This window comes from Meriones unguiculatus, chromosome 2 (assembly GCF_030254825.1).
Source record: "Meriones unguiculatus strain TT.TT164.6M chromosome 2, Bangor_MerUng_6.1, whole genome shotgun sequence".
Lineage (NCBI taxonomy): Eukaryota > Metazoa > Chordata > Mammalia > Rodentia > Muridae > Meriones > Meriones unguiculatus.
In genome coordinates, this window is record NC_083350.1 from 49,811,465 (window position 1) to 49,830,339 (window position 18,875).

The 18,875-nt window shown below is 51.8% G+C and overlaps 1 long non-coding RNA gene across 2 annotated transcripts in view; it reads right to left on the reverse strand.

The window, feature by feature from the left end:
* The window catches only part of LOC132652325 (uncharacterized), a 64,261-nt gene that overhangs the window by 12,116 nt on the left and 33,270 nt on the right, over positions 1-18,875 (reverse strand). The gene's annotated exons all lie outside the window — the stretch shown is intronic.

The window sequence follows — 18,875 nt, forward strand, 5'->3', positions numbered from 1 at the left end:
GGCTACATAGTGAGTCCAAGGCCAGCCTGCGCTACATAAGACGCTGTCTCAACACTTCCCCCACCCCCCCCAAGTGAATTTTCCAAAAGCCTGAGGATCCACTGCAGATCTAAGGTCTTTCTGGATGAGTTGCCTGCTGTGAGGACACAGGTGGTCCCCTGTGTAGAGGTTATATAGTCAGTTGAGGGCAGGCCTTCCTCAAACACAAAAGCAAAGAGAGGCTCAGCCCTGTGGAGGAAGCTCAGAGTTACAGAGCTGGGATGGTGGCTTCACCCAGCCTGGTAGGCCAGGAAAGGTCTTCGGCCATATGGGTGCTCCTGCTGTGATGACAAGGTTGTGTGGTGGCAGCTGGGCAAGAGGGGTCAATAAAACCAGCTCCTAGAGCCAAACCAGGGAGCAGTGCTGGAGGAGAGGCAGTGAGGTCTCTTTGGGGGAGGGACCCAGGGAAGTCACAAGGCAGATTTCTGCTCTAGATCCTGCGTCTGCTGGATAGTGGAAGCAAATAAGTGTCTTCCGCGGAGCTCTGTCAGGCGGGTCTTTAGGAATTTGGGAGGTGGAAAAGGGGGGTATCATCAGGGAGTTTTCTTTCCATCTCTCATCTTTTTTAGCACCATCAGTTCCTCCTGTGGACCTCACCTTCGCCATGGGACACGTGCAGAGTGTAAGCCATTAGCACCACCTCCATCACCACCTCCCTGAACAAGCACCCATCTACTGTCGGCTGCGTTATTGCTGTAGCCTGTCTCCTTTGCTTCTGAGCTGGGCTCCCTACAGGCCATTCTTAATGCCACAGCAGAGAGGTACTCTTAACTATGAATCAGATCATTCTGAAGCGTCATTGTCTCATGACAATAGAAGCTCAGGGTCCTTGTAAAGGCCAACAAGGAGAACATAATCCACACTCCCCATTATTTCAAGACGCCAGTTCCAGCCAGGTGGGTGATGCTGGTGGTGGTAGTGGTGGTGGCGGTGGTGGTGAACACCTTTAATCCTAGCAATCCAAAGGCAGAGGCAAGCAGAGCTCTGTGAGTTCAAGGCCTATCTTGTTAACAGAGGGAGTTCTGAACAGCCAGGATTATGAAGAGAAACCCTGTCTCAAAAAAATCAAAAGGAAAAAAAAGGTACTAATTCCTACAACTCTTTCCTATGCTCTCCTGTTATGGCCCACATCAGGGTCTTTGCATTTATTTAGCTCTCTTTTCCATTCCTCCACTTCTTTTTATCTTAGACTCTCTCTCTATCTATCTATCTGTCTGTCTGTCTGTCTATCTATCTAGCTATCATATGCCTGTCTATCTATCTATCTGTCTGTCTGTCTGTCTGTCTGTCTATCTATCTATCTATCTATCTATCTACCTACCTACCTATCTATGTAGGTTTTTTGAGGCAGAGTTTCTCTTTGTAGCCCTGGCTGTCCTGCCTGTCTGTGCCTCTCAAGCTCTGAGATTAAAGATGTGCACCTCGACGACCACCTGGCAGACTATTTTATTTTAATTGCCACTTTTCTCATCAATGCTTTCTCTCCTGCTGCGTGATCACATTCTATTGTAGTCATTATCTGTAGGTATTTTGGTTATTTTTCTATCACCACCACAAAACACCATGACCAAGGCAACCTACAGAAGAACGCATTTAATGGAAGCTCGAATAGTTTCAGAGAGTGAGTCCCTGATCGTCATGGTGAGGAGCATGGCAGCCAGGCAGGCAGGCAGGCATGGGGCTGAGCAGTAGGTGAGAGCTTACATCTGATCCATAGGCAGGGGCAGGGGAAGGGAGAGGCAGAGGGAGAGAGAGAGCGCGCTAGCTAATTGGGAATAGTGGGGCTTTCGAAACCTCAAAACCCACTCGCAGTGACACACCACAACAAGGCCACACCTCCTAATTCTCTCCAAACAGTTCCACCAACCGAGGACCAAGCATTTACATACATCAGCCTGTGGGGCCATTCTCTTTCACACCACTACAGTTGTGCCATAATTTACTTTCTTGCCTTGCTTGCGGTCACACGGGTGGGAATTTTGGCTATGTTGTTCTGTGTTGTTATCCCAGTAGCTTATCGAATCAGCGAAGAGGGGTCACTGCCAAGGGTAATATTGAGTTTTTACCTTAAATTTGTAAAACTTTTTCCTTTATTTAATTTTATTGCATGAATGTTTTGCCTGCATGTGTGTCCATTCAACACGTGTGCCTGGTCCCTGTGGAGGCCAGAAAAGGGCATCAGATTCCCTGGAACAGTAGTTATAGGAGGCTGTGAGGGGTTATAATTTGAACCTGGATCCTCTAAAGAGCAGCTAGTGCTCTTAACCTCTGGGTCATCTCTCCAGCCTTAATTTTTTTTTTTTTTTTTAGATAAGGTTTCATGTATTCCAGGCTGACCTCAAATTCATGGAAGATATAGCTGAGGGTGACCTTGAACTCATTTCCCCATCTCTACTTCCAAAGTGCTAGGGTCACACACACCTGGTTAATGTGTTGCTAAAATCAAACCCAGGGCCTCACATATGCTAGCCAAGCACTCTACCAATCGAGCTATATCCCCAGCCCAAAGGAATGCTACTTGTATTTGAAGTTATTCTTCGTTGTTGTTTGTTTCACTGAGTCCTAACAACAGCCCTCCATGGCAACAACTGTTATTGGCTTTGTGTTCTAGGTGAGGCAGCTGAGGCTCCAGGAGACAGTGTAGAGTTGGGCATTTTCCAAACCTCAGAGCACACAAACTGGTGCCAGGCTACCTGGCCTAGTACTGGCCCCTGCGTATCCCAGGTGTGGGAGAGCAGGCAACTTCCTGTCCTGGCTAAGCATCAGTGTTCACCTTTGCAGAATGGGGGCAATCACTGTTTTGACCACTTGCAGCTGTTGGAACTTTAGTGGGCGGTACCTGGGCAGTCTTATGCCTGGGCCATGTGGCTGGCAGGGTCAGCTGTTGTTATCGGAGTCTATGCTGCAGCCGGAGTCATGGACATTTTCCTCTCTGGGGTCTCTAACGCATTTCCACAGGGACTTCAGGCCAGCCAGGGGCTCTGCCTCTAATGGCAGCGGCCAGGCTTGTCCGGTCCCATTTGTTTAGGTAGAATTTAATTTCTCCCTAAGCCGGGAGTCTTCTGGCCCCTCCTGCCCTCTCTCTTGCTCTCATCAGCTGGAAAATGAGCTCTGGGAGCTTTCCCCCTGGTCCAGAAATCCAAGGTGAAGAATTTCATTAACAATCAAGAGGACATAATCAACATTCTAATAATTCCAGGTCCACACTCCCTTTTTTGTAGCCCCCCCAAAGCACCCTGTTCCCCCACTTCGTCCTGTTCCCTGCTCTCCTAGATACTCTCACCTTGACAGAGAAATCTCATTTCCTTTCCAGCCAAATTTGCTTCGCTATTAGATTCAAGACCTTACCTCTGGCATGATGTTGAGGGATGTTCTTCCCAGCTCTCAGACTTCTGCCTCAGAAGGACACAAGTGTTAACGAGGGACTCCCCAGGGGCTGGCTCCTTTACACCACCTGCATGGTTTTGCCGTGCATACATGGCCTACTTCCCCTTTAGGGACCCAGGGATCTTGGCCCCTAGGCCAGAGAAGCGGGACTTCTGAGGGAACACAGGTACCTTGCTGATTTTCCTGGATGAATGAACAGTGAATAGCCTTTTTGAGTACCAGATACATTTCACATAGCTTAAGGGTCCAACCTCAAAACCCCTGCCTACTCCAGCCACTGGGAAGACCTCACCTATGTAATTTTCTGGCTATGTAACCTTGGTTATTAAGCTTTCTGAGCCTGTATCTGGCCAGGACCTTCTTGCTGATGGAACTCTCAAGTATGGAGATAGGACAGGAAGGACATTGCCTGGTGAGAGAGAGACATATAGGAGACAGAACCAAACTGGCCTCTGAATCAGACCCATTCTGCAGAGGACCCATTAGCCCATGACCCTGTAAACACAGGAATGGGGGTGTGGCTCAGAGCACTGACCCAGCATGTGGGAGATCCTGGATTTGACTCCTAGTGTTTGAACACACACACATACACGCACTCACGCACACAAAGTTTTTTAAAAATCCATGAATGGGTTCATCCATTCATGAGCACAGGCCTTGCTTCTCCAGTTAAATCTTTTCTATGCTTTCCACTTCCCTCTCTTTAGCTGAACCATTTTTTTCTATCTACCTGGCAGGGTACCTACTCTCTGCTCTCATGGGCCCTCAAGACTAATCACTTGTCAATGTCTGGTTTTCTCTTCATCACAAAATCTCTCGTTTCAAAAACCAGGTGGTGGTGGTGCACCTCTTTAATGCCAGCACTCAGGAGGCAGAGGCAGGCAAACTGCCAAGTTTGAGGCCATCCTGCTCTATAGTGCAAGTTCCAGGACAGCCAGAGCTGCACGGAGAACCCCTGTCTTGAAATAAGACAACAAAACAAATAGAGGCAACAACAACAAAAGGGATCCCCCAGCCCTAAAGGCACAGCTAGGTGGTGGTCAGAGCTCCTCACATCTGGAGTTAACTTCCACGTTGAGACATGACCAACAACTGAGTGCCGGGGACCGAGCAGGCTGTGCAGAAGCTCGGAGGGAGAACAGGCAGACCCGAGGCCCAGGTTGCCAGGATGTCCGGTACTGTGAGGACGCTGTAGTCAGGGATTGAGGTCTGGTAATCTGCAGGAGGAATTGGATTCTCACCACCAGGGCAGTGGGGTGTCACAGAAGGATATCAAGAAGAGTGGCGGATGGAGTTTTCTTACGGGAACGTTGGTGGGGCAGGATGGCAGCGGTGGGAGAAGAAAGAGCGAGGAGGATGAAGTAGAGAGGACAAAAATGACAGTAGCTCTGGCAGAGATTAACCCTTTAGGGGACAAGGGTGTTGATGTGCCAAGTGGCATGAAGTGGCTCTACCAACAGGGGCTTCACTCAGGCATGAAACATCCAGACCTCTTCCCTCCCAGCTCTGGAAGGGCAGATGGCTCTGTGTCGCCTCCCCCAAGCCATTTCTGCCCTTCCCCCAACAAAGGATCGCAGCAGGTCTTGCTGTGTGTGTCTGAGCGCACACCCAAGTACGAGTCAGGGACTGTGGGAGAAGAGGGAAGGAGAATCAAAGAAGTCGCACTTCCTTTCAATGGGGACATAAGGGGCCGTTCCCACTTGTGGGGGAGGAAAGACAGATGGTTGGGAATCTTCGTGAAGGTCTCCCGCCTTCACCCCTCTGGCCCCCAATCCTTCCTCCATATGGCGCCGTAGAGTGCTCCTGTCCCAATTCTCCCTATGCTCTTCTGTGCCCTCTGCAAACCCTCAAACAGGACCTCAGCCAAGCTCCAACCTCTACGCTCCCCTTCCGTCCCTTCCACGGCTTCTTTGCTAAGCTGTTCCCTGTGTTTGCAACAGTTTCTACCCAGCCCCCACTCCTTATCCATGAGTGAATGGAAACGTCTTCCTCATTTCTTACACCACAGAAACTAGGGAGCTTTCTCATTCCATACCTATAAACTAGAGAAAGTTTCTTTTCCAGTTCCCATGGACTGCTGCTGGCCATCCTACCCTCTGGGCAGTCTGCGGCTCCTCTACCCTAGCCCCAGTGGCTGTGCTGTGGTTAGGAAGGCAAGATCTTGCCTTACTGGCATGCACATTGCCTGGCACTAGGCCCTGTATTCAGAAGCCATTGATGGAGGAACCCCCAGGACTTACTGAAATGCTAACCATGCCTGCTAGGAGCAGGTTAGACAAAGCAGACGAATTACCCTACGTTTAAAGCTCAGGCAGTGGATGACCAGGTAGAGAGGAGAAGCACCCAGGAGCCTTACTCCAGGTTCTTGTCTTCTCATGATAGAAGGAAGTCCAGGGCCAAAACAGGAAGAGGAAGAGGCCATGAGAGCCCCACAGCAGAAGACATGTCAGCATACAGATATGTTCTGTGTTTGACAGGCCAGGCACCCAGTCTCAGGGTCAGAGCCCTTGACTAGCCCATAGTAGAGGACCCAGCTCCTTGGAGGAGCCTACTGAGGGCTTGCGGTGAGAGTAGTGGGGAGCCAAGGTAGATGGGTCCTAAATTAGAGTTCAGTGTCACCTCAAACCTCCATGGAAGCTGAGAACCGACACCCAGGGGGCATGGGAGACATCAGGGATTCAATCACAGGCTAATAGACTCCCAGCCTGAGATGCAATTAGGGGCAGACTCCCAGGGGCCTTCGGGCAGTGGGAAGGACAGTTACTAGTTTGGAGTTGGAGGTGACGGCCACATCTTCAGTCCTGGGTCCTGTCAGAGAGGCCAGGGTGAGGACACAGGAAGGGTGAGGAGGGCCTCAAACAGAAGCAAAGGGAAGAACATAGACAAACAATAGGCAGAGGCAGTGGGCCCACCAGAGCGCAGTAAAGCCCGGTCACCGTGGATGGCTGATGGAGGAACATGACGTGCTCAGCACTAACTCTGACCTTGGGCTTCTGAAGGTCCAGTTCCAGTTCCAGCCGGTCTACTAACCATACCTTCATCCCTAAACACTGGGCACTGATGGTGTTTGTCACATGTCAACAGAACTAACCCCAGTCCTTTCCCAAGCAGGGACAGGAGGAAGGGGGTGGGGCTTCATCTTCAGGTTCTGCCTGAATGACAGCTTCCTGGACACATTGCTGCCTCCTGTGGGTGTCCCAGTCACAGCCTGGTTCTCAGCTATGCCTCTGATGTTTAGCCTGAGACTAAAGGTAGCACTTTCTGAAGATCAGCGGCTCACAAGGGCCCCACAGCCTCAGGTTGCTAGAGACAAAAGTATGGAGGTTTTTTTTGTTTGTTTCTTTGTTTTATTTTTTATTTATTAAACAACAACAACAAAATTGCTGGGAGGTGGTGGCGTTCGCCTTTATTTCCAGCACCCAGGAGGCAGAGGCAGGGAGATCTCTGTGAGTTCAGGCCAGCCTGGTCTACAGAGTGAGCTTCAGGACAGCCAGGGCTACACAGAGAAACCCTGTCTCAAAAAACAAAATAAACAAACAAAACATGTGTGTGTCTGTGTGTATGTGTTTTCAGATCTGTGTAGGTCCCCAAGGTGACCAGAAGAGGACATCAGATCCCCAGGAGCTGTAATTACCGAAGACGGAGCTGTCTCATATGGGGGCTGGGAACCAACACCCTCACCCTCTGCAAGAGCAGTAAGCTCTCTTAACCTTGAGCCATCCCTCCAGCCCCAGGGCTGACTTTCTGCAGAGCCTCAGGTAGGCCCCATGGGAACAAGGAATTGTGGTTTGAAGGCAGTTCAACGCCCTGCCACTCTGAGGAGTTTAAGATTTACTGGGCTACTTCATGACCAGCAGGAGAAGCTTGGGAGGGAGGATCTAGCTCATCACACCTGGCCTTTGCTGAGCACTTTGTAGCTGTCACACAAGTCCAGGAGAAGGGTGCAGGTGTCCCAAGTTCACAGAAGATTCAATAGATGATGTGCTGTTCCAAGGATGCCCTAAGATGCCAGCTTAGGTTGCCCAGAGCCTGGGCACTGAGGAGATGGAGCTGGGCTTGGGAGAATAGAGCTTAGGAATGGTTTATATCCTCACAGTCCTGCAGGGTCTCCTCCATAGTTCCAGGACCAGAAGAAATATGAAAAGCAGACCAGGCTACATGAGTACAAGGTCACTGGCTGGGCTCTAGGTGTGGATGCTTCCGTGCTCAGTTTCTATGCCTGTGTTTCAGACTCTGTGCCTCCTCCCCACCTGCCGATCTCTCACCAAGTCCAGGCGCTTTGAGATAAAGAGCTGGCAGAACCGTAGCATGTGGAAGTGGCCGCTTTGGCGTAAATATAAACGGGGACTTCCTAGACCCTGCAGGACTCAGTATGGCTGCACCCAAAGGGTCTCGACCTCTGCGCTTGTCCAAGAAAGTGGAAATCAGCAGCCTCCAGCTTCCTGGAAGAGAGGCTGATCTGGTCACCCACACCCACCTCTCTCATAGGCTTTGGAAGAGGGAACTACACCCCATCACTCTATCCTGCTAGTGACCACAATGTAGCTATTGTGGACCTAGGTTCAAAGCCCAGCTCTTCCATCTCCCAGCCCTGTAGCCAGAGTCCCCAGTCTCCCTGTCCATCAAACGGGACTCCTGGGGTCTGCCTCTGCGGAGATTTTGCCATTGGTGAGACAAGCACATGCATCATGCAAACGCTTGTTACCTTTCCACTTTAACAACTGAAACAGGCTTGGGTAAAATGTTTAAATTTTATATTGTATTTATACATGTGTGTGAGAGAGAATGTGTGTGTGTGGGGGGGGTGCACATGCACCATGCTGCTGCTGTGGTGGGCAGAGGACAACTTTCAGGAGTCGGTTTCTTTCGCCCATGGCTTTCCAGCAGCGTCATCCCAGGCTCCTCTTTAGCGCGCACAGAGAGCGGGGCAGTTTCTCAGTCTACCTGAGGTGGAGCATGTGCACAGGGCTGCATCTCACAGCTGTGAGACAAAAATGGCTGTGTCGTTCCTGTTCTTAAGTTCCTGGCACAGGAGAAAGCGGGGACTCGGAGGGCTTAGGACAGAATTAGACCCCGCAGCCTTATTCTAAAACAGGGAGCAGGGGGCGGCTGGTTCAAGGTCATCCAGAGTCGGTAGCTGGAAAGATCAGGTTGTAACCCAGTCTGCTTGTGTGTTTGCTTCCAATGTGAGGAGGAGCAGGTCCCCGCAGAGGGGGGCCCCGGATAAGGGGGTTCTGTTCCTCTTAGCAACTCCCTTTAGCTCCTGCAACAGTGCCTGATACGGAGGAGGGCACCCAACTAAAGAGTCAGTGAGTGAGTGAATGAATGAGTGCATCAATGGCAAATGAATGAATGGACTGACAAAAGACAAGTGTTCTTTAAGGACCAGGGAGGGACACAGATCACCGATCACCTTGACCTCAGGAATGAAGTCTTCTCCACATGGCACCACTGGGGGGGGGGGGTAAAGAAGGCTCCACCCCAGAAGCTGCTCTCTGAGGTATGGAAGTTAGATGGTTGCTAAGCTGGGAGAGGACCGAGGAAAAGAGGCAGGGATGGCTGTCCTGACTGCAGAGGGAAAAATGGTAGCATGTTTCTGCCTGTGTGCTGGGAAGATAGATGGAGAAGTGTGTGAGGCTGATGTGCCTGAGGGGGCCCTGCATCATACTTGCTCAGAGCCTGGGACACCTGGGGGCCTCTGTTGGCAAAGGCCACCTCCGGTCCTTAGAGGCCTGGCAAACTCAGCACTGGCTGCTCAGGATCCTGTTGCCATAGAGATGTGGAGCCAGCTCCTCCGAGAGTGTTAGAGCCTTGGGGCGTGGCCTGCCCTCAGCGTGGTTCAAGCTGAGGGTGGAGGTGGGAATGTTGTTGGGGCAGTAGAGGGGTTTGGAGAAACCCCATCCAACATGACAGCCATGGGAACGTATGATGTGGCTGATGCTGGCATCAGAACCTGCAGCTCTGGACTTGATTTCAGTTTCTGACTGGTAGCCCTGGACAAAAAATACGACACCTCCCAGCATTGCTCCCTCATCTATAAAATGGGTGTGATTCTTTGTCTAGCTGCTGTGACAGTCATTTGAGCCTGTCTAGGGAAAACCCCATTTGGGCGGGCACAGCAAAGCCTCCATAGTGACTGTGGTCAGGGTAGGGCTTCTGTAGGAGTCTGCCCCATTGCACAACCCTTCGTCTGCATTTGGGCACAGGTGAGGAGGCTGGAGAGAGGTTGGGCACCCTCCACAGACAGGGGCAACCAGGACTCAGGAGTTATGTCATCCTTTGAACATGGGCCTGGAGGCTCTGCCGCAGGCATATCTGAAAAATAAATAATAACAACTTGAATAATTCACAGAATCCATGTGAATAATTCACCATGGCCTCCCAAGCACCGGGCGATTAGTCACCGCAGACCCAGGCTCCGGTCCTGTCTGCCTCTGGCTGCCTCAGGGGCCCTGGGGAGTACAGCCTGGTCACAGGGGCAGGAGGTAGAGGACATGTAGGGACACTTGGAGAGCCCTCTGGGGCTGAGGTGTCCTGCGGGTTGCAGCGGTGAAATAGGGAGGTCTGTGGGTTCTGTTCAGTCTTGGGGAACCAGAGGGGGCTGACCCAGAACCCCTGAGTACTCCAGTGGGGCCTTACAGCTGGCCTTGCAAATCATCTGTCTTTTTGGGGCTTTGTTTTGGAGGCCTGAAGCACACAGGGCCTCTCACTGTTATTACACTGGCCTCACCAGCCCTGATTGTCCATCCCAAAAGAGCTCCACCTCCACAGGGAAGCCAAGCCACACACCTCTTCGCTTTGCAATAAATGCTGAGGAGTCTACAGAGGCCTGTCATGGATCTCCTGGGAGTCAAAACGAGGTAGCCTCCCTCTGGAACACGGGCGGTCCTCTGCTACCGTGCCTTGGTTAAATGGCTCAAATGTTTCAAGTCTCCATTTCCTTCTCTGTAAAATGGGAATTAAGAAACACCTAGCTCATCACGTTATTATTGTTCTGAGGATGAAATGACGTCATGAGCATAAATTGCTTAGTGCAATCCCTGGCACACAGTAAGTGCTAAACAACAGTAAGCTGTTACAGATACTCGTTATCTTTCCAAAGATAGTGTGCTGGGGACTCGGAGGTAGGGAGGGGGCTGCTCACGAGTTGCACGTGTTCATGTTGAATATGATCTGCAGGCCCCAAAGATGGGCCTAGACTGCTGGCCAGCCCCGGGCAGGGCTGAGAGGGGTGCCTCCATGCTCTTCCCTCAAAATACCCAGCCCCTTGTTTATTCCCCTCTGGGCACTTGCCACAGCTGCAATTATTTATGAGTTATTTGTTCACATCCTGGTTATCTGCCCTTCCCGCTGGGCTGTGAACTACTGATAGGGACCTGCCTGCCATGGTTAACGTTGTACCCCCAGGGTATACCATACAATGCTGCAGGCACATAGTAGGGGCTTAGTAAATGGCTGTCCACTGAATGAAAGCACTGAGCCATCAAGTGGGATGTGATTGAGAAGGGCTGCTGGCGGGTGGGAAGGAATAGCCAGGCAGGCAGCTCAGAGAAGGGAGGGAGGATCTGGGCCAGGTCTCTGCCAGACTGGCTGCTGGTGCTGCTGCCTGGCTGGGACAACACCCTCTCCCCCTCCTTTCTCTGCCTCTCAGGTGAGTTTCCTGAGACTAACACACAGTGAACTTAATGGTGGTACAGGTTGGCTGAGCCTTCCCCACTAATGATGTAATCTCTTGTTTAGAATTTCTTGTGGCATTAATGATTATCCCCCAGAACAGGGGAAATAATTGGCTGCATTCTTGCGGTGAGGGTGCTCCCTGTAGGCTGGAAGCTGAGCCTGTTCTGTAATCTTCCCCTCTCACCTGCCTGCCACTCAGTCATAGGATGTATGCAGAGGAGTTAGGAGGCCACCTGGAGGCTTTGGGGCCTGGCTGGGGTCAGAGGCCACAGGGAGGAGGGTAACTGAGAACTTGGAGACTTAGGCTTGGAAACAGAGGAGAAAAGGATGCTTGGAGATCGTTCTTAGCTTGAGGAATCCTGCATCTCAGTTCAGAATTTTCATCCCCCCCCCCCCCCCCGTTGCCTCATGTCTCTTTGGCAGAGGCTCTCCATGGCTGTGTCCCCTCCTATATGTGTACAAGTGAACATCTCTAGGGCAGCGGTTCCACAGTCAGGCACCCCTGGGGCAGCAGGAACAACAGCAGCTTGGCAGCAGTATAGCTGGGTTAGGCTTTGAATGCAACAGCCCCTCAGCTCCTTCAGAATTCTGCCAGATCACAAACCCCTAAGGGTGGAGCCTTGAACTCCCCAAGCTTCCCAGGCAACTCTGGTGTCCAAGTTTGGGAAGCCCTGCTGTAATGTACCTTGCCTTGACCTGGGTAGGGGTATCTGTACTGTGCGTGCTCACGGGAGCATCTGAGCCTTGGGACTATCAACAGGAGAAAGCTGCAACAGTGGCTACTAGAAAGGCCCAGGCAGAAGTCAGGCCCTCAGATGTTCCGCCTGCTGCTGGTGGAGAAAGGCTCAGGTCAGCTTCTCCCAAACGCCAGTTGTTCTTGGGTGTCCAAAAGACCCTCATCTGTGGAGTCTCAGTGTATGAGGAGGACTACTGCTCTTGCCCAGGCTTTCACGGGATAGGCCTGAGATAGTGAGAAAGATCTGCCGTGAGTTTCAGCCTCAGCCCTGACATCCTAACATTCACCAAAGGGACTGTATCTTGGCCCCAGTGGTCAAGGGACTTGCAGGTTCCTGACCCTCCTTGTTGCTGGTGGTTTTCAGGTATTAAGGAGGACTGGGCAGGGGTAGGGCAACATGGACTGATTCTGAGAACGCCACAGACAGCTTGGGCCTGTGCATATTCCAGAGAGGGGAATGGGGCTGGGCTGAGAGAGATTTAGATGCTCTGAGGGTGACTCTGAGGTGTGAGGGTGCTGCGTGTGAGAAGGGACGAAAGGGTCTGGGGAAGGAGGAGGAGGAAGAAATTGGATAAGCAGACAAGAGAACAAGAGATGGGGGTGGGCGCAAAGTAAAGGGGAAAAGGACAAGAAGAAGGGGAAAGGCAAAGGGAAAGGTGAGGAGGCCACGCTGGAAGGACAATGTGAGGGATGATCCCACAGCATCCGTCAGGTGTTAGTGGGAGGGAAGTCATGGGGTAGGAGGGAGCTACAGCATGGGACCTTAGGTTTACTAGATATAAGAGGCCCTGGCCTGCAATTCCTGAGTCTGGATCTCATCAGAAAAGAATGACTTGGCTGCTTTGATTTTGTGAGAGTGTCATGCAGATAGCCACAGCTGGTGTGGGGTTCATGGGTGCATTAACCAAGTCATGCCCAGGAGACAGGATCTCACAACTCTCCTCCCCTCCCCCCAGCTCTTACATTCCTTCATTCACTTTTCAATGATCTGCTGATTAAATTTTGTATATTTTGAAACGAATGGGTGGAAGGAATATGAGCCATTAGGAAGGAAGAAGGCTTTATCCTCTAGCCCCTCCTTCCATCCCCCAAAATGAAGCTGCTGACCCAGAACTACATCTGGCCCAGGGCCTGGGCTGTTCTCAGCTTTGGTTGGAGAAGATTGCCTGGGCAGTGGTCAGTGGGCAGTGGTCAGTGGGCAGTGGTCAGTGGGCAGCAGTCAATGCAGAGCTGTGTAACTGGTCAAAACGCTGAGAAAAGCCTAAGGTCTCAGCCCCAAATGGGACATCATTACCAACCTGCTAGCCATCCATTCCCTGCTCCTGATCCACTGCCTCATGGCACAGGGAACATTTCAGAAGACCACAGAAAGGGGGACGAAAGAATGTAAGAGCTGGGGGTGGGGTGGGAAGGAGGGCTATGAGAACCTGTCTGCTGGGCATGCTGGTTGGCCACACCTTTTTCCCTATACCCTAGGGACGGCCCCATACAGGTATGCATGTGCAGCACTGACTGGACTTAGTGGGTTATCAAAAGAAAAAAGCTCTGATGTTAGAAGGGGTATAGTGGAGGTAATGGGGGAGCTGGAGGGGTCATGAAGAGTATATGATGTCTTATTGACACATGCATAGATTTCTCGAAGAGTAAGAAAGTAAGCAGAAACAAAATGAATGAAATTATGACCAATATGGTGGCTCATACTTGTAATCCTAGAACTTTGGAGGTTAAAACCAAGAAGTGGCTGGAGCCTGAGCCCAGCCAGGGAAATAGAGAGAGGGTCTGTCTTAATACACACCTGAACAGGCAAACACACACACACACACACACACACACACACACACACACACACACTTCAAGAGAGCAGCAAAGAACATACCAGAATGTCTTAGTCAGGGTTTCTATTCCTGCAATGAAACACCATTATCCAAAAGCACGTTGGGAGGGAAGGGTTTACTCGGCTTACACTTCACAGGACTGTTCATCACTTAAGTGAGTCAGAACAGGGACTCACACAGGGAAGGATCCTGGAGGCCGGCGCTGAAGCAGAGGCCGTGGAGGGGTGCTGCCTACTAGCTTGCTTCCCATACCTTGCTCGGGTTGTTTTCTTACAGAACTCAGGACCACCAGCCCAGGGGTGGCCCCTCCCACAACGGGCCTGGCCCTCCCCCATCAATAACTAATTAAGAAAATGCCTGACAGCAGGACCTTATGGAGGCATTTTCTCAATCTTCTCAGATAACTCTAGTTTGTGGGTCGATGGTGACGTAAGACCAGCCAGCACGCAGAGCAAAGCCAGGTGTGGTAGCGCAAATCTATAATCCTAAAACTTGGAAGAGGTACACAGTGAGTCTGAGACTAGCCTGGGCTACATAAGAGCCTTGGGCCAGTGAGAGGTACAGGGAGTAAAGGCCCTGCTGACAACGATGGGGGAACCAGATGTTGGAGAGAACCAGCTCTCACAAGCTGTTTTCTGCTCTCCACTTGTACTTTACAGGACGCATGTACACACACACATAAAATGTAATAAGACATTAAAAACATATATATGCATATGTGATATCATCCATCTACCCATCTACCTAAACAAATTGACCCACTAGGCAGGTGGGTGAGTCACCATGCCAAGCTAACCGGCCCCAGTGGGCCAGCTGAGTCCAGGACTGGGAGGAGGCAGGAATTCTGACAGTAACTAGCCTGGGACTGTTGAGACCCAGCGTCTTCCACGATGCCTGGCCTGTGCCTTTCGCTTGGGGCGCCTGGGATCCGTTAAAGTGAGACTGTAGCAGTCCCCAGCATGATGCTGACCCCCAGCTTCAAGGCCCAGCCCCTCAGCATCTCTCACTTCCTTTAATCACCAGCGGGGACCTGCTATCCATTAACTTTGCCCAGCCCTTTCTGAACTCCTGTCTATTTTTAGCTGGGAAGACCCCTGTGAGTAACAAATTCCAGGAGGTGGACAGCAGCTGTTGAAGCTGGACCCCTCCCCCACCGAGAAATCCTCAGCTAAGGCAGTCCAGCTTGAGAGAGGCCCTCCTTGTGCTAAAGTTTCCTTATCAGGATCTTAGGAGGTCTCGGTCTGACAAAGACACGCGCGCGCGCACACACACACACACACACACACACACTGAGGGGAGTGTCACAACAGCTCATCCGCTCTCACGTCGCAGTATTCTGAGCTTTAGAGTCAGAGAGAGGACACCTAAATCAGGGCTCCTCCACTGCTGGCAGTTGAGCCCGTGTGAGGCGTTTCTGTCTGTACAATGGGGGGTGATCGTATTCCGTATCAGAGATGGCAGGGGCTTGATGACATTTTGCATTGCAGTAAGTAAGTCATCTGCAGCCGCTCCCAGCACGTTGAGACAGCTGTGTGGAGTGCCCACACTGTGCCAGGCACTGTTCCAGGTGGGGGACGGGGCAGCTATCCAGCAGGGAGACCCCCTGTTCTGGAGCATTGCAGGGGATGCCAGGAGATGCCACCGGCCAGTGAGCAGATCAGCACAGTGACCCTGAAGAGTGACATGAACTCAGAGGGCCCCCCTCCCCCGAAAAGGTGGCAGTGATCAGATGGCTCACCGGGAGGCCCACTCTCTTGAAGTGACATTTGAGAAGAGCCAGGTGAATGGAGTTGGGGGAGGAATTTCCTTGAGTTAGACTCTGTAGGAAGTTCAGGGTCGTGTATTTCGTATCCTGAATGCTTTTGTATAATTTGACCTTCCTTACTATTTCCAGTGAATCTTGGAGTTTCCCCCTCTCCGGGCTCAGGGTTCTCCTTGTAGTTGAATGGCCCAAGGCCTGGGCACAAGCAGGCTGGGTGCTAGTCTGCCTCCCGCTTCCCTCACTCTCACGCTGTCTCTCCCTCACTGCCTTCAGCTGCCCAGGGTGATGGATGCCTCTTTCCAGGGCTGAGTCATGTGCTGCCTCATACAAGCTCTGGGCAACATCGCTGCCACCGCGCCGCTCAGTCCTCGCTCCACTCCCAGCGGTAGAAAAGCAGATTTATAGGGATTTCCCCAGGGGTGGGGGTGGGGGGCGACAACCAGGCGTCCACTTCGCTCTGGCTCAGAAGCTGCAGAAGCAGTCCCACTCAGTGACACTTTCCTCAATGCTCCGGAGGAGGAAACTGAGGCTCAGGGGGAGTAGACGCTCTGAGGTTGCGCGATCCTCAGCTGTAAGGAGGCCGGCTTGATATCCCGCTCCTGGCCTATGGGATGGTTTGCCAGGGCCTCAGCTTCTCCGACTCTGCAGCCGCCCCCTCTGAGCTTCCCTGAGCCCGGGCTCTGTGTAGTCAGCTCGGTTAGTAGCGGCTGCCTAGGGGGCCATGTGGAGGGACTGTGCAGGAAAGAGTGTTATAGTTCAGTGGCTCTTAAATTTCATCTCGCATCAGAATCACCTGGAGGGCTTGTTAAATGCAGCTTGCTGGCTTCCACCCCCAGAATTTCCCATTTGAGGACTCCAGTGTGAGGTCTGATCATTTGCATTTCTAACAAATCCCCGGGTGGCGACGGTGCCCCGGGGTCTCAGGACCACACTCGGAGAACCTCTGCTGTAATCGATTAGTGCTGTCTGCTGTGCCATGCCAGGAAAGGGTTGTGACAAACAGGGCGTGCATCCTCACTTCGTGGGCAACCCGAGTCATACAAGCTCAATAGGTAACCTTAAAAATCAACTGAGGGCCTCCTCAGATAAAGAGAAGGTGCCACAGTGTGAATGCCAAGGTCCTCTGCAGTGTGGACACAACGTTCACAGTGTGAGCACGGCCCACTTCTGTCTCCTCACCTCACGTGGCCATCAGGTCGCCAGGTCATCTCACTGACTAGCACAACTGCAGCCACCGGCTATTTGCACATGACTTTCCCATTGCCTAGAGCCCTTCTTTTCATGAACATCCCGGCGCAGAGATCTCGAGGAGTCCTTGTTTCTCGTGGAAGCGCCCACTGACTTAACTGATGTAAAGATTCACCTTTAAAGACTGAAGTATAGAGCCCAGCGCACGCCCACATTCGGAGGCCTGTCAAGATGTTCTGAACTTTGGGGTCGAGGAAAACATTTTAATAAGCAACAGTAATACAAAAGGCCACAAAATATTATTTGTGTATCTTTTAATAGAGAGGATATACAGAAAGGCAAAGGTGACTGGACCCCTCCATGTATCCCGGGGAGGCCACAGAAAAAGCATTTCAGATAGAAGAAATAACCCATACAAAGGTCTGGAGGTGACAGCCAGCCGGGAGTGTGTGGGAGGCACAGAAAGAATCAGCAAGTGAGGTCTGTTTGTAGGCTGGAGAGAATGAGAGGAAGGATGTCCAAGGGATGGTCCCGGAAGGTGAGGATGGGAGCCGATTGACCTGGGGAGGGCGGGGCCTCTCACCGTAGCATTGGCTGGCAGTACTTGGGCTTTGTGACGCTGTGTCCCCTTGAAAGGAAGGCCTGCATCCCTAATACATGCCCAGGCAGAAACACATTTTGCCAAGCCCCAAGTCTTGGGAATTCTCCTGGATACGGCCTCTTCTGAAAAAAGTGGGTTCAAAAATAAATAAGTAGGTAAACAAACAAAAGTGAGCTCTGCCTCTTCGGCATGGGCAGGTGGTTCGTGACTGGGATATTTCTCAGGTGGGGGCTGAGCCCCTCTGTCTTGGCCTCATTTCTGGGGCTCACATCACCCCTCCCTAGGGCAGCAGACTGGAGGGGGGGATGGGGCTTCCGCAAGTGAGATACAGCAAGGAGCTATTTAAAGCTGCCGGCAGCTCGCCCCTTCTGTTCACGGCTCTGCCGGGTGGGAGCTGCCATCGTCACGCACCCACCGGCGCCTCAGGAACACAGCAGCCCAGTGCACCCACACAGAGAGACGCGTGGGGAGGGTCTCCAGGCATCTCTCCGCTGCCAGGGGCTCATGCTCCTTGTAGAACGGGGCTGGGAAACAGGAGTAGACCCTGAACAGGCTCTTGCCTCACCTTGTGTTTCCTATTTACACCCTAGAAAAAGAGAACTAAATATAGGCCACCCCTCCCCCCCAGTGGCCACAAGTGTAACCAATTAGCAACTTTTCAAGGTGTCAGTGGAGGCAGGAGGGTCTGAGGCCCTTGTGGGTCTGGAGGTGCTTCTTGAACTCAGGCGGTCTCAGGCCCTGGGGAGGAGCTGGGAGCCTGGCCCTGCCAAAGTTGTGCCATAAACTAGTGGTCTCCCTGGAATGTTCCATTCCCTTCCACCCTGGGGCGCCTCCATCATTAGCCTCCCAAGGACCCAAGCTCTGAGTTGTTTGTTTGGGTTTCCCAGTCAGCCTCGCCCTGGCAAATCCAGGACTATGACCTCATCTTTCTAAGCCTCCGTTTCCATCTCCGTGGTGCGCTGATAAAAATGAGGTCCATCTCAGTCTAGTCAAAGATTTTGTTTGAATTAAAAATATAAGGATCCTCTATGCAACCTAGCCCAGGGTGGGCTCTCAGTGCGGGTTACCCACATCAGCATCATTAGCATATATTTAACAACTGGTCTCTGGTCCCCCAAACCAGGAGGTCATTGTGGCCCCCTCCTGACCTCTATAGGTGTAGACAGAGGATTGTGGGAATGAGAAACAGTAGTGAGTCTGGCCTTCTAGGGACGGCCTGAGCTATCAGTGTGGCTGACCACACACACTCACCCACCCCTGGTTAAATGTAAGCAGCTTCTATCAGCCATTTCTCATATAAAAACTCAGATTCAACCCTGGAATACAAATCACCTGTGGGGGTGAGATCGCGGTGATAAGGGGATCTGAAAGTTGTGGTATCCTGCATGAAGAAGGCCTCCAGGTACTCAGAACTACACAGGTAGTTCTGAGCACTTGGGAGGCTGAGGCAGGGACACCAGGAATTCCAGGCCCCCTTGGGCTCTATAAATGGCTATATAAATATAGTGGTCTCCAAATGAGCAGGGAGAGCAGAGACATTGTGGCCTTCCAGGGGAGAGACTTGACAAGAAGTACAGCAGGGAGACAAGTGAAAAGCAAGCAGAGGGAGGGCCCCAAGAGGCCAGCCAAAGGCCTCTCACGAATGCCTAC